Source organism: Lutra lutra, chromosome 5 (genome assembly GCF_902655055.1).
Source record: "Lutra lutra chromosome 5, mLutLut1.2, whole genome shotgun sequence".
NCBI classification, from domain to species: Eukaryota; Metazoa; Chordata; class Mammalia; order Carnivora; family Mustelidae; genus Lutra; species Lutra lutra.
In genome coordinates, this window is record NC_062282.1 from 148,006,049 (window position 1) to 148,022,027 (window position 15,979).

Here is a 15,979-nt window from a genome sequence, read left to right on the forward strand (position 1 = left end):
TGTTTTGTTTTGTTTTGGGGGTGAGTTTTACCCCCTTGTCACTTTATCCAGATAAGAATATAAGAACGAGAGAATAAAATACTAAAAGGGTGGCAAAGGCCCCAGAAAAAGAATCATGAGGAAAAAGCCATGAATTCTATGTGCTGCATTCCCGCATCTCTGAGGTTTTGCAGTTATTGATCTGTGAGCTTGATATTGACTGGATGTTCTTGCTGATCTGCGGGAGGGATGTGTTGCCGTGATTCTCAAATGTCTTTGCCAGAGGTGGAATTGCACCACCCTTGCTGGGGGCCGGGCTAAGTAACCTGCTCGGGTTCGCTCTGGGGACCTTTTCCCTGAACACTTTCTGTAGAGCTCTGGAGGACGGGAATGAAGATGGCGGCCTCCCAGTCTCCAGCCCATGGAGCTGAGAGCTCGGGACCCCACTCCTCAGTGTGCCCTCAGAGAAAAGCAGTCAATGCCTCCCGTCTCCCTGGTCTCTGGTCCTGCTCCAAGTTCACCCGGCCTGTGACCAAATGTTTCTGTCTCTGGTGCACAGCCCCGCCTGGAGTCTCCAAACCCCGCAGATTCCTACTGTGCACTCCTGCCGCTCCTCCCAGAAGGAAGGTGAGTCTCTCTGGATCTGCCACTTGTGGGGTCCACAGGATATATCCCTGCTCGAAGAGCAGTGGCCCAGCTGTGCCTCAGATCATGGTTTAAGGTAACCCTGAACTGAAAGCCAACCCCCTCGGCTCCGTCTCTGTAGCCGGCTTCCCCGCTCCAATACCTGGGAGCTCTGCCACACTCAGACACCCCTGGTCTTTCTGTGACCCCAAGGGTCCTGAGACCACACTGTCCCCATGAGGGTTCCACCTCTGCTCAGCCTCTGGAGCAATGTCCCTCAGTGGATCAGACTTCTAGATGTTCTGATTTTGTGCTCTGCTACTATTATCACTTGCCGGGAGCTGGCCCTTCCCTCCACGGTCAATCTTTCTGTAGGTTGTCTTGGATTCACTTCTCCGCACATCCTACCTTCTGGAAAGTGGTCAATTTTCTGTTCCTAGAATTGCTGCTCTTCTTCTCTTTGATCTCCTCTTGAGTTTGTAAGTGTTCAGAATGGTTTGATAAACATCTAGCTGAACTCCTGGGATCTGATGTCATTTCAGTCCCCTACTGTTTGGCCATCTTGCCAGCTTCTCAAAGAAGGAATTCTGCCCCTAGACTGAAATATAGAAACTCTGCCTGCATGTCCAGGCTTTGGACTCAAGACTGCAAGATCAACTCACCTGAATTTTTAGCCTGTTGGCTTGCCCTTTAAATTTTAAATCTGACAGTCCCTATAATCCCATAAGCTAATTTTTTAAGATCACTTTCTTGGGGGGGGGGGGGCACCTGGGTGGCTCAGTGGGTTAAAGCCTCTGCCTTCGGCTCAGGTTGTGATCCCGGGGTCCTGGGATCGAGCCCCACATCGGGCTTTCTGCTCAGCGGGGAGCCTGCTTCCCCTCTCTCTCTCTCTGCCTGCCTCTCCATCTACTTGTGATCTCTATCAAATAAATAAAATCTTTTAAAAAAAATCACTTTCTGGGTAAGTGTGTGTATGTATATATAGGATATCTAACTATTTCTACCTATCCTATAAGGTTTTTTGTGTCTGAAAAATCATGACAAATACAAGCTCCCTAAAAGTCCCAGAAGGGTTCAGGGAACCTGAAAATAATGGGGACTACCCTGGGTGGTATGAAGTGATCACTGACGCCAGTCAAGTAGAAATGGCAGGGACAGTGGTGAATTGGGGGCTCAAACTCCTTCTAAAAGGGATGCCTTCTACTCAACCCCAGGTAAGGGTTGCCATCGGGAATGGAGTCTGGTTTTATCAGACAATTTGACTAATTAAGACAAGCCAAAATCCAGCTCATGAAGGGAAATTGCTATAGAAAAGATTTTGTAGAAAAGGAAGGTTTGGGGCATTTGCAGAGAAGCAAAATATATCCTGAAGTGTAGGAAATGCTTGTATGAAGCTGTATAAAGTAAGCATAAGCCCCCCTTCCCACCCAGGGTCCTCTCTATGTGAGCTGGAAAATATATCCCATGGGTTTGAGCCTCTCCAAAGAAAATTAATGATGTGAACTATGGTTAACTGAGTCACTTGCTTTTATGTAATCACTACAATGTTTGCTTGTTTTAATGCTTAGAGAGAAAGAGAGGAATAAAGAGGGCTCCTCTTTTCATTGGCTTCACTTATGTCTTGTTTGTTTGTTTTTAGATTTTATTTATTTATTTGTCAGAAGAGAGAAAGCACAAGTATGGGGAGTGGCAGACAGGGCAGAAGCAGTCTCCCCGCTGTGCAGGGAGCCTAATGCGGGACTCGATCCCAGGACCCTAGGATCACAACCTGAGCCAAAGCCAGACCCTTAACAACTGAACCACCCAGGGGTCCCCATGTCCTGTATTTTAATCCCATCCAGCATGTTTTTTAAAAGGCTTGAAATGAATGGAGCTTCAGGAGGACAAGGTAACTTCCTGAAACTTCAAGCCAAGTTATTTCTGTCTTGTTACTTTGAAAGGGCGTCAGAGCTCACAGAGCAGAGACGAGAAGGAACAAACAACAGGGGTGAAGACCTGGCCCTCACTTGTGGGAGGCAGGCTCGCCTGGAACATGCGATTATGTGGCAGGAGGTATGGATGTGAATCACAAAATTGTATAACCATTTGATTCCCCAGGGGAAAAATGGTTCAATGAAGCAGACCAACCTATCATTGAAAGTGACATGAATGCTGGTTAATATTATTGCACAATAGAAAGCTCGGCTGATTATGATTTCCTTTCCTCTTTTAAAAAGCAGCTAATTGCCCACGATATATTTTCTCCTACTTTTCCTTGTGTTTCTGATCTTAGAACAAATTTGGTGATTCACATAATTGAACAGAAATATGCGTTATTACATAAGAGAAGGGAAACGAGTTGTCGCTGGGGTGCCGCCCGTTTCTAGCTCATTCTGCAACGTGGGGAGCACCTTGACTTTTTCTCTCCTAAGAGTGAAAAGTATTTATCGGCTGAAATGGTTTCGGCCAAACTCTTTGGTCCTAAGAATTCAGCGCCCCAAACAATGACACCCTAATTCTGGAAACCTGCCCTCAGAATATGCTGAGTGGCAGATGGCCCTAGGGAGCATAGATAAAAGACAATAATTTCTTTTTTTTTTTTAAAGATTTTATTTATTTATTTGACACACACACACACACACACACACAGAGAAAGAGAGAGATCACAAGTAGGCAGAGAGGCAGGCAGAGAGAGGTGGGGGTCAGGGAAGCAGGCTCCCTGCTGAGCAGAGATCCCGATGTGGGGCTTGATCCCAGGACCCTGAGATCATGACCTGAGCTGAAGGCAGAGGCTTAACCCACTGAGCCACCCAGGTACCCCAAAGACAATAATTTCTAATGCAGCGAGTGGACTGCACATGGCAGATGACCCTAGCTACAGGGTCACTGGGCTGCTGACGGGTTCCCTGGGAGGTGTGCTTTTCACCCCACTCAGCTTGCTCTTCGAGAAGGTTGCAGAATAAGGAAATAGGATCCTGCTTCTCACTCTCGGTGGAAACTCAGAATCACCTGGGGAGATTTACACTATATATTGATGCCTGGGCCTTATCACCAGAAATTCTCACGTAATTGATCCGGGTTGCGGCCCAGGTAGTCAGGGTTCTTTTTAAATCTCTCAAAACTATCTCCGATGTGCAAGCCAGGGCTGGCAGCCCCACAGAATGCAGTACATTATGGAGTGCAGAACGCCCAAGCTTGACAAGAACGAATGCTTCGCTTTGTAGAGGAAACAGCAGATGCTCAGTGACACCACGGGATTTGCTAGAGATCACATACCTTCTTAATAGGGGCATGGGGACTAGAACCCACCCCAGTGTTTTTTTCTGTAACACCCCTTGGTGTTTGGTTGATTGGCTGGGGACAAATTAGGGACTTACCAGTGCTTGAGAAGTTGTCAGAATATTGTGGAAATAGCTACCCCTGCCCCCTAGATATGGGACTGGGTTGCTGGGTCTCTAGATCTGGCTGGAGCCCTGTCTCTTAGCCTATCCCTCTTTGGGCTTCCTGTTTGAAGTTGAACTGCTAAGATAGGCCAGGTGTCTACTAAGACTCATTAATAACCTGAATGAGTAAATTCTGCGCTTTGGCGGGGTCCTTTGTCTTTGCAGACTGCCGGGCATGGCCTTTGCACCAAGGAAACCCCATGTTTTTTTTTTAATTGTTCTGTGCTAGTCAATCAGTTGGTCAGCTAGCGGTGAGGATTTGCATTAGCTGCTCTGAGCGTGAAAGGTGCGTGACATGTTTGCTGCTTCTGATTGCTGTGATTTGAAATGGGCTCGGGAGCGAAGGGTCAAGAAAGAATTCTTGAGACGTTTTCAGTGCAAAAAAAGGGTGTTTTTATTACAGCACGGGGACAGGAGCTGTGGGCAGAAAGAGCTGTGTTGTGAGTGTGAGGAATGACTGATTATATAAGATTTTCTATCCTAGGTAGGGGAGGGTGATGTTACAGCTCCAAGAAACGGAGTCTCTGGTTTTCTGGAGCTCTTCCTATTGATAAGCTTACTTTTTTCCTTGGAAATCATTGATATTGTTGCAAACTGATGGAGTCCCTCATTCCAGGAGATAAGAGTGGCCCTTTGTTTTTCCCTTTCCTTTGATCTCTGGTGGGCAGGAGCACCAGAGGGGTGGGGGTGGGGATGGGGGAGGGCAGCATTGTGGGGTGTTAGCTTGGGCTTTGCCCTCGGCTTGCATTTTGCTCCCTCATCGTAATCAACATATGACACAAAGGAGGGATGAGCCATCAGAATGGAGATCTTTTCTTGGGGAACTACTCTTCTCGCTCATAGTTCGTATGTATGTGGGCAGCCGCCCGCTCCGGGTTTATGGCTGCGCAGAAACCCCAGCCTTGGCCAGAATAGCCCAAGACTAAGGAATGGGCAAGTACTCCAAGTTAAGCCAAACAGGGGCAGCCCTAAGACTCACTGGAGTTGTAAAGAGGGTCTTTAGTCTGTAGAATGACCCTGATTTTGCAGGCAACCAGAGCTAAGGGTGGAGAGACAGGGTGTTTCCTTGATGGCACTACTTGAACCCCTGGATTCAGCCTTGCCTGAACTCCTCCAGGCTTTCTTGAAGACTCAGGACTTCCCAGGTACATAAATCAAAATCTCCTCACCTCCCCCCACCCCAGACCTTTTTTTTTTCTTCTTGAACTAGCTGGAGTTGGGTTTTTCTCCTTGTCGACCAAAAGAGCCCCAAGTTATGATGGAGCCTTATCTCCGACCACTTGAGTTGTTTGGACAGTCTGTTCCCATTCATCTTTGGGACGTCAAACCCAGCTGAGGTTTTTGGCCAGCATGAGTGGTGATAAATTAGCTGGGCTGCCAGACCTGTCTTGTGGAGACTTTAAGGTCAATTTATTTTCAGAGGCCCATGGAGAAACTGCTGAGGACATTTGTTTGGTGATGTGTAGGTTAATTTGATCTTTTTGGTGGGGCTCTAGCATCACAAAAGCCATTCTTTAAAGATTTTTTCTTTTTTTTTTAATTTGACAGGCAGAGATCATGAGTAGGCAGAGAGGCAGGCAGAGAGAGAAAAAGGGAAGCAGGTTCCCCGACGAGCAGAGACCCCAATGTGGCTCTTGATCTCAGGACCCCAAGATCATGACCTGAGCCGAAGGCTTTAACCAACTGAGCCACCCAGGCACCCCTCAAAAGCCATTCTTGATGAAGCTTACCACTTGCCTGTGAAATAAATTCATTAGTCTGAATACTAGCCAGAGGACCAAATTTGGGGTGCCTGTAAATTCTTTGGCTATTAGCATATACGTGGGATGTGGGTGAATATGTGACTTGGGACTTTAGGGGTCTTTGCAGTGCATAATTCTGCCCTACAAAGTGATCCATGACCATGGATATGTCACTGATGAGGTCACTGATGTGGCAAACTCAGTCTGTGCTTTTGGTCCCAGAAAAGACTGTAAGTATTTCATGGGATATATCTGACATTTCCAAGGAATGCCAAAAACATTCATCGTAGGAAATATTAGAGAACTTTGTGGATTTTTTCCTCCCGCTACTCATTTGGTGATTTAGAATTGTGCTGATTTTCAGTTACCCAACAGTAGGGGAGTGGGAAACGTACTGTAATGTAGCCTCTGAAGATTTTAATCTGTCTCTAAACGCCAAGGAGCTTGCCAGCGAGAACTGAAGAAGAACAAGGTGTGCTAGCATGGGGAATGAGGGTCCAAAGAATGGGAAAGCAGGGATGGGCCTTGACTTCTTTCATCACCGGGATACCAAACACTTCTTAGTAGAGAATGTTCTAGAAATGGGCTAAAGGTTTGCTTTATTTTATGCAGAGAGAGGAGTCTCGGCTCTTTCGTAAATGGTTTGAGGTTTCAAAGACTCTTTGGCTTCCTAATTTATTTGAAACACTCATTGCTTTATGAAGTGGCCTCCAGCCCTCCTTGATAGGCTGTTTATGTTGACAGCTGCTGTGGGTTTGTATCAAGCCCCAGCTGTGTAAACAAAGACTATCAACCTGTTGGTTGGATTTCAGCGACACTTTGGTCTGCACCTGCCCACTGGAATTTCCAGTTACTTGGTCTTCAGATTCTTTGTGGGACAACAACTGAAGGTGACAGGTCTATTTCTAAATAGCCCTCGTGACAAACATGTGTGTTCGAAAGAACGACCACTGGGGGAAATAGGGACTGGCATTCTCTTGACTCTCAAATTCATGGGGAAACATTTCAAAGGCGGGGGGGGGGGTGGAGGGGAGTCAAAATGGCTCAGAAAGAAAGAAGGTTCCAGACTGTCTTCATGTTAATGAGGCAAACTCGTATTTTCTACAAGGAGTGCGTGAGTCACAGTAGTATTTTAGTGGCCCGTTGTGAAATACTGGGCTTCCCGCATCTATATTCTTTCTTAGATAAGCTTTTAGAGGACCACGTGCTTTTGGGTTCACCCAAGGAGACCCAGAGACGAGGCTGAGTTTAGCTAGTTATTCAGAAGCGGATTCCAGAAAGCCACCTTGAAGGATGCATATGGTCACGCAGGAAGGGAAGAAAGCCAGTAAATCAGGGGTCACCATCCCAGGCCCTACAACTCCATCCTACCAGATCCTACCAAGAATCCGTAAGTAAGGGACTAGCATGAGCTTCAGAAAGTTCCCAGGGAAGGCCAAGGAATTTGGGTTATTTATCAACCAACTCTCCCAGTTACTGGTCAAGGATTGCTCTTGGAGTCTTTGAATTCCTGAGAAAACCCCAGACAGAGAAGGAGAATGGCTTGGGGCTTCGATGAGAGGCTGTCAGGGGACAAAGAAGGTGGCTGGAGCTAACAGATAAAGGGAAACATGGGGGTGCCCATCAATGGGACCGACGCACTGGCCACTTTTATCTGGTGGAAAACTGTAGGTTTGTCCTGAGAAGTTGTGTTTACTTTCTCCAGCAGGAAGAGGGTCTATTTGACTGTTTCCTAAAAAGATTCCAGCGGAATGATTTGGGTTACATTTCCCATTCGCACCCTCCAGTAACCATAACGTGATGTGTGAACAACACAAGAGAAAAACATGGTTGCATTATCTGAGTGCTGGGACATATTATGAAGCTGTTTGCTTTTGGAATTTTTAAGAACAGGAAAAATGCCTAGTGAGATGGTTTTTGTTAAGTAAAAAAGAGCAGGTTCTCAAACTCCAATTTCAGTTATGTGAGAAATTTTTTTTTTTACACAAAGAAAAACAAAAAAAAAAAGACTAGAAAAAATTTTCCAGGATGTTAAACAGTGTCTATCTTGGGGCGTTGATATAATGGAGAATTTGACAACTTTTCGTGCTTTTCTTCCTTTCCCAAATGTTCTACAGTTGAACATTTTTGCCTTTTTTTTTTTTTTAAATAAGTAAACAGGTTTTTTGTTTTCTCTGTGTGATCAGATTAAATGGGAAGCTTGCTGGGTGGACAGGTGGACTTGCCTCTTGAGCTCGTTGGTTTGGACACAGAGGACAGGCTGTTACTCGGCTCAGTTACTGGGCCGGGAACTCAGCCCAGCTCCCCAGGGCAATCTGACAATCTGTAGGTGCTCATTTCAAGGTTAGCTCATGAGTCTGCTTCTGCATGAACTTGCAAGGCCAATCGGGCAGTTCACAGATGGTATGTGCCCAGCCAGACTCCTGCAAGGGCCGTGGGGAGGCAGTTGGCTATCCCTTGCTTACGACACAGGAGGCCACCGGGGAGGCTGTACCTGGGCCGGGTTTCCCACACGTTTTTTTGAATCAAGCTGAGGAGCCTATCCCAGTTTACGTCTGTATTAGCTAACTGTCCTCAGCAGCCCTTCAAGCTAGTGTTGGTCCCTGGGCAGTCCATTCCCAGCCGCATCTGAGACCAGGCATGGTGCTGGGAGTCAAGAGTTTCCTTAAGGAGGAAATGTTCCAGAGGGAAGGTCATATAATCCATTAATAATGACTGATTGTGTCAAGAGGATGTGTTAAAGACCAAGGTAACCTGCAAATACAATGTGTTAGGAGGTGGTTGAGTTGGTGTGTGGGGGGCAGGTCTCAGAAAGGGTCACCATGGACTGAAGTGGTTGAGAAAGACTTTCTAGAGAAGGTAGTGCATTGAAGAATGGGTCCCTTGGAAAACGACGAAAGACCACCTAATTCGGTAGTATTTTTCATCTTGGGTCATGTGCAGCCCTGGAGTCCTGAACAGAGTAGTGTCTCTCATTCCCTGTGTGTCATCAAGAGTGTATTTCGTGGCCCCTAAAATGCCAGGGGTGACTGCCCCCAGCCCTGCAGGGGTACTCTGATGAGTAACCGCTGGTGAACATCCTGGGCTGAATTTGGGGGTGCTGTGGCCAAAGGCAGAGGGAGCCTTCCAGTGGTTTCCTGAGCTACAGAACAATGATCGTGCGAGAAAACTCAAGGGTGTCAGGGATGCTTGAAACAGTGTCCAGCATCAGCAAGCCGATCAGGAGGAATTCTCCTCGCGGGCGTGCGAGTTGCAGGCTGCACGGAGAGAGGCGGAATCCAGTGAGGACTGCTTACTCAGTTCCCCGTGTGTGTCTGACATAAAGCTGGGTAACATTGGGGGAATTAAGGACATCATCAGCCAGAGTGTTGGGCCAGTGAGTCTGTGGCATCCCAGCCTCAACCAGAGGCTGTCGGTCCTCAGGACTGCAGACATGCAGCTGGGTTTGTACCGCAGAGTTCACAGAACCTTCCGGAAGAAACCTAGGAAAGGCTCAGTCTTCCCCCAAGGACCTGGTTCATTACAGAATCTAATTCTTTCACGTCTTTGAGCGCAAGACCCCCTCTTGCCTTTGCTTGTCCCGTCAATGGGAGGTACTCTCATGAATCAGGACGCCATGTCCCCAAAACCAACCAACTAGCAAAACTCACAGCATGCCAACCCCGACTCACCCATTTCTTTATGCTGGACTATTTGCAGTATGGTCTGGCCGCTCCTGCACACTGAGCTGATCCGTCCCCACGGTGCGAGCTCTCCTGCCCTTGGGGGCAGTCCTGGGAACTAAAGGGGCAAGAAGAGGTTAGGGTTTACTCTGTCACTTCTGGGCATCAGGAGCAGCGAGGTGGCTGTTTGTGTGCAGAATACCATTTTACACCTGGCTGCAAACCATCTGATACGAGATGTTGGAATGGCTCTAGAGTCACCAGAAAACAAAAAACAGAAAAACAATACACATGAAATACCATGAAAATGAGGCCACAGGACTGCCCTTGTAACATTTCCTTCAGACAGAATTTGCAGCTCTTTTGCTGAATTGACTCACGAAGTAGGAAGCTGGAAAAGAAACGTGGTTTATAGCTGGGCCAACCCCACTCAGTGCTTGGGTACGCCCCGCGGGACTCCTCTGCTGGCCCTGGGATCATGCCCAGAAACGAGCGCTCCTCTACATGGAACCTGTAGTCTTCATCGGGAGCGTCTTCTCTGCCTGTCTGAATTCATAAAGGGCTTTCTTCTCCGGTTTGGAAGAGCCTCTTCTTCCAGCAGTTGGAAGAGCGAGGAGGCAAGAAGATTTGCATATGATGACATGTGGCCTTGTAGAGACAGTCGTTCTATTCTATTCTAATTTTTATTTTAAAGCTTTTATTTATTTATTTGACAGAGAGAGAGCACAAGCAGGGGGAGAGGCAGAGGGAGAAGCTGAGCAGGGAGACTGACACGGGACTGGATCCCAGGACCAAAGGTTAAGCCAAATGCAGATGCTTAACCGACTGAGCCACCCAAGCGCCCCAGAAATAACCATTCTATTTTCATATGGAAATGTGCTGTTTTCTTTCTCCCCCTCCCTTCTGTGTCTGCGCTCAAGGAATGAAATGCAAAGTCTCCTTTCTTCCTGGGGACGTTTGCTGATCAAAGACAAACCAACATCTTCTTTGTGAATCATCACACTCTGGGGAGAGTAGGCCTAAAGAATGGTTGCAAAAGAACAGGACGGACAAGAAGCTTGTGTTTTGGAGGAAGCTGCTTAGTAAAGAGGAGGTTCTCTTGGAACAGGAGAGGGAAGAGGTCTGTGGGTCCCTGGAGAGGGGAATGTGCCTGTCTTTTAGTCCAGGTTTCCTAAGGAAGTGGCCAGTCCTCGCGGGAGATGGTTGGATGATGGGCCTGAGGACACTGGCTCTGGGGTTCTGGGTCCTGGCGGGAACTGCCGAGTCTCACGAACGGACAGGGCAGCCATCCTCAGAGGGGTGTGTGTGTGTGTGTGTGTGTGTGCGCGCGCGCGCCTGCCAGTAGGGTGGGGCTTCCAAAGGGAAATCAGGTTGATTCACATAAAATGCAGAGAGATGTGGTCCTTCTTGCACAGCAACGGAAAGGCAGCAGCTCTCAGCATTTTCCTCCATGACCCACATCAGACCGACCTGCACTTACAATTCTGCCCCTCAGAATCTCTACGTGGCACGTTCAGGGGCTACTCCAGATTTTAGGAGACTGAAAGTTACTCAGTCTTGGGAAGGGGGCTTCTTGAAGAAAAGGGAAATTGCTTCGAAATGGGAAATTAGCTAGGGAGCCTTGGAAGGAGTCTGGGCCATCGAGGAGCCCTGAGCGTACATTTCACTCATCATGTGGCCATTCATCCTCTGTTGGCCTTATTACGTCTTGTCCTGGTTAAGCTGGTGGAAAAAGAGCCCCAGACAACCCCCCCCCCCCAACCATCCACGGACATCCTTCCTTCTCGTGAAGATATTTCCCGCTTCCTGATTTCTCCACCTCTCTGCCCATCCCAACACCGGAGACTCTGAAAATGGGTCATTTACACAAAGCATTTGTTCAGAGGCTTACTGTCTCCCTTGACGGGGTGACTCAACCCAGGTGTTTACCTTGAACTTTTAAATCTTTTACCGCAGAGTGAAAGCCTTCACTACTGCAGTCACTTCCCTCCCCCACTAAGACTCAGCCTTCTCCTTCTTCGTGCAACCATCTTTGAAAGAAAATCGATAGCTATGTTTTCTTTTAGCTTTAAAAGAAAACTGTTAGCACCGGCAAACAGGCCCAAAGACTGGGACAAAGAGGAGGAGGAGGAAGAAGGGGACTTGCCACCAAACCTCACTGGAGCCATTGATCAGACTTTGAAGGGAGACTGATTCGCTCTCTTGATGGTTGAGAGCAAGCACAGCTCTGAGAGTTTCTCCATCTGAGGCTCATTTCGTCACGGTGGAAATACTCAGGTTCACACGAGTGGTCAACATCCTGTGACTCACCTCCCACGGGGCTTTTTTTTTTGCAGGCTTTTCTAGAGAAGGTGCTGAGAGTCCAATCTCACCAAGACTGAGAATCGTTTTACTGACGACCTGCAAAAGAGTGTCCCATAGATGCGAAAGAAAATTCCCAAGAATTCCAAAACCTTTCGCACTGAGCACGATGTTCATGCTGCTCATTTGGTCGTTTGGTCTCTGTTGGGAAAGGAGATTGCATTGTCTAGGAATCAGACCTCACCTCTACTTGAAGAAAAATGCCTCCGCATGGTTGAAGGCAGAGACCTTTACATATGAAACACTGTTTACCTCAGCTGACGTTTTCCAGTGTTTGCACTGGGTGGAATGAATACAGAAACGGCAGGATCTTATCATAGAAAAGGAAGAGGTTTTAGTTGTTGGAATTCCAACATAGGATTTATGACTTTGCCTGTAGCCTTTTTTTTTTCCTGTTTTTTTTTTTATTTGTTTGTTTGTTTGTTTTGCGTTCTTTAAAAAACAACGGAAAAGCGTAAATTGTCAGAAGAGGACCAGCAGCCTAAGTGAAAGAGCAGGTAGAAGACCTGGGGTCTCGGCCCCCTTTGGCCAGTGGCCAACCAGGCTGGGGATTTGGTCCATGTGCCTCAAGCCATCTGCTTCATCCTGCTCATTAGTGCAGGCAGCGCTGGGTGGTTCCTTGGGTGTTTTCCAGTTCTGCTGCTCATTTAATGATTTTCCTCTCAGAATTCCAGGGACTACCTAACGGCACACCTTAGGGTCCATTCAGGGGATGCTCTCCTGCCATCATAGAAATCTTCAAGTTCAGAGAGATGTTCCAACCCAGGCAGGACGGCAATGGTATGTTCAGACAGGGGCAGGGAGAGCTAATAGAATCCATCACCCCCACAGGCATTGGTGTGGGGCTGCTGTCCAGCTCAGAGCCCACAAGGAATCTTTGCAGGATGAAAGGGTATGTGGGGGGAGACCTAAAAGCAAGGGCTGGGGGGAGCTCTGCCACAAACATCGTCTGACCTTTGCCTAGGTCACTGGGCTCTCTGGGACACTTTTTCTTCCTTTTTTTTTTTAAAGATTTTTTTTATTTATTTAGAGAGTGCAAATGGGGGAGGGTCAGAGGGTAAGAGGATCTCAAGCAGACTCCACACTGAGCATGGAACCCAACGTAGGGCTCCATCCCAGGACCTCGAAATCATGACCTGAGCTGAAATCAGGAGTTGGATGCTTAACCAACTGAGCCACCCAGCTACCCTGACACCATTTCTTTCTGGGTGTGAGGTGTGAGTAATGCCATCAGCCCTGCATGGCTCAGGGGATTCTGCTAAGGCCCAACCACGTATGGAAGTAAGAAGGTATGGGAATCATACAATGACACATAACGAGAAGGACCGTGATCCCCCTTGGAAAGGTGTTTCTGTCCCTGTGCCTGGCCTCAAGGAGAAGGAAGGGCTTCCACTAGAAGCTGCTCGTAGGCTGACGAGACCCGCATCAGAGGGATGGGACCCCATGGCAGTTTTGGGGAGCTTTTGGCTCTCAGAGCTGCCATCTGGGGCCTGCAGAGCAAAGACTCAGTGGCCAGACTTCCCTTTGGCAGGGTTGGTGGCCTGGCCTGTGACAGTGAGGCTGCAGGTCTTTGTGAATGACCTTCTCCTTTCTGACATTGTAACACCAGCTACCGAAGGGGTCATGGCCGCATGGATGGAATCACAGAGCTGCCCGAGTTTGGGGGAGGAAAGTGCCTGCCAGACCGCCTCACGTTTCACCCGCATCTGCATTCCCCAGATATGACACTTAACGACGTGCCCTCCCTGTGTACGACCTTTCTCAATTTTCCACCACGGGGGCCAGGAGTGTGACATTCCAGGTTTGCCATTCCTTCCAGAGTTTTGTAGTAAGTGGAGTAGACACGGGTGCATCTGGGGCTGCTCTCCAAACTGCTCCCTTCCCCTCTCCATGTATGTGCTCCCGGGGAGGGGCTGGGGGGGATGCCTACGGGACACTTCCCCCAATGTCCCGCAACTGGAGTCATGAGAGGATAGCCCCGGACAGTCTCTCCCTCCCCCTCTCTCTCTTTTTTAAAAAAAGATTTTATTTATTTATTTGACAGAAAGAGACAGAGAGCAAATACAAGCAGGGGGAGTGGGAGAGGGAGAAGCAGGCTCCCCACTGAGCAGAGAGCCCCATGAGGGACTCAACCCCAGGACCCTGGAATCATGCATGACCTGAGCCAAAGGCAGCCACTTAACTGACTGAGCCACCCAGGTGCCCCTTGGACAGTCTCTCTTACTAAGGCGCCTCTGGTTCTAAGATTCGGTGCCTCAGGAACTACCATCCGTGGGGCGCGTAACACACTCAGCTCTGGAAACGTGCTCTTCACAATGGTTTGAGGGAAGATGGGGTTCCGGTCTTAGCCCTCTGGCAGGTTCAAGACCTTTGTTCTTCCAAAGGTCTTGTTTTCCTGATCAGGACTTGGCAAGTGGAAGGATACCTTCCTTCAGATTCCCTGGTTCAACAGCGGCAGAGCTGCAGTAAAAGTAACCGGAGATTCAGTGACCCACTGGGACCCACTCTGGAGCTCACAGGCAGGGCGCAGAGAGCCCCAGGACAGCTGGGAGGCCCTCCTGTGCATTCCTGCTTCTGCCGGGCACGATCCTCACGTGGACTGCCTTATGTAAGACTCCGAGGCCGCAGCCTGCCCCTCCCTGCAGGGACAGCTCACCAGGACCCGGGATTAGCCGGTGACAGCCAGGCTCTATTTCTGGAAGGCAGAAAGTTCAGCTGAAGGGTAGCCACCGGCAAGACATTCATTTACTCCACTGAAGGGAGCGGAGATAGAGATGCCTAGGGAGAGCGTTATTTTGGGACACTCTTTTGTACCAATGTGCCAAGCACATTTGGGATCAGAGCAGGGGAAGAAAGCAGAGGGAGCGCACACTTGGACAGGAGCCCTTCTACCTCCTGTCGCCATGCCCTCCTTTAGCTTCTGTACAGATTCAACCCCAGGATTTAGAAAAAATAGAATTTATAAAGATTGTGGTTTTTGTCTTCACCACCAGCCCACACTTAGATTTGAGTACAGATTGTGCATAAATAGGTACAGTAAATCCTGATGATTCCCAGTCCCCGTGCCAGGCTGAACACTGGTTATTGTAATCAGGTTGCTGGAAGGGCCGTTATCCTGCACATGCGAGGTGGTTAGTTCTTGAGGACAGAACGAAGGGATCATTTCATGTGGCTAATTAAGGAAAGATGATCTGAACTCTCAGTTTTAGTGGTGGTGGTGATGTGTGTGTGCGTGCGTGTGTGTGTGTGTGTGTGTGTGAGAGAGAGAGAGAGAGAGAGAGAGAGAGAGGGAGTGATGGGTGTGATGGATGTGTGGAGTCTGTTGGAAATGACCATTTTCACTGGGGGCGGGGGATAGGTCCAAAGCTGGGAAAGGGACAGCCAAACTGGGATCTGGGAACTAGAGGTGAAAACTAACCTTCACAGCTGGTTGAAAGCAGGGACATTGAGGCATGGGAGCAAGGACAAATCTGGAAGGCAGGAACCAAATCAGGAAAGGGCTGTCCTATGACAGGAAGGGGGTATGGAATGGGAGCCAGGGAACTGGGCTTTGACAAGACCCGGGACATTCCTGAAATATCAAGGTTAGCGAAAGGAGCGTCCACCCCAAGTCCCAAAGGGCTCCTGGTCTGTACCATGGGCAGCGGATTCTGTGACCCGAGTACTCGGATACACTATAGGCTTACGTGATGTTATCTCCTCAGATGATCACCCAGCGTTCTGGGAAGACACATTTGGAAACTGCTCCCAGAGACAAGTTTTTGGGCAACACAGGGAAAAACAAATATATTGAGGTCTTTGTCAATGGTTTTATTATTTTACCCTTTCTACGGAAGCATAGGGGTGGCAAGACCGAAGGTGTCTCGGATGTCTGTTGGGAAGGCATCGCTGCGTCCAGGAGCAGATGACCGTGGCCCAGAGCAGGAGGGGGTTGGAGATGCAGAAGAGGCGGGCAGATGAGCGCTAGTTAGACCGCAAATAGCTAGTTAACGCTAGTTAGACTGCAAATCAAAACACCTTAATAAATTTCTGTCAATCATGAGAAAACATGAGCTAGAAAACCAGAAACCTGCAGGTGAAGAAAGACTCCAACGCATCTACCCATTGAATGCCGGGAGTGTATTTGGGGTCTTTATTCAGGCAAACGGAGAAAGACTCAGGAGACATGGAATGTGGAAGACTGACTTTG

At 48.4% G+C, this 15,979-nt stretch overlaps 1 long non-coding RNA gene across 1 annotated transcript; it reads left to right on the plus strand.

The window, feature by feature from the left end:
• The first annotated feature begins 565 nt into the window (after positions 1 to 565).
• On the plus strand, positions 566 to 4,576 carry LOC125099635 (uncharacterized). The gene is made up of 3 exons (XR_007127302.1): positions 566 to 606; positions 2,544 to 2,655; positions 4,510 to 4,576. It is a non-coding gene; the product is annotated as an uncharacterized LOC125099635 (long non-coding RNA).
• Positions 4,577 to 15,979: the final 11,403 nt, after the last annotated feature.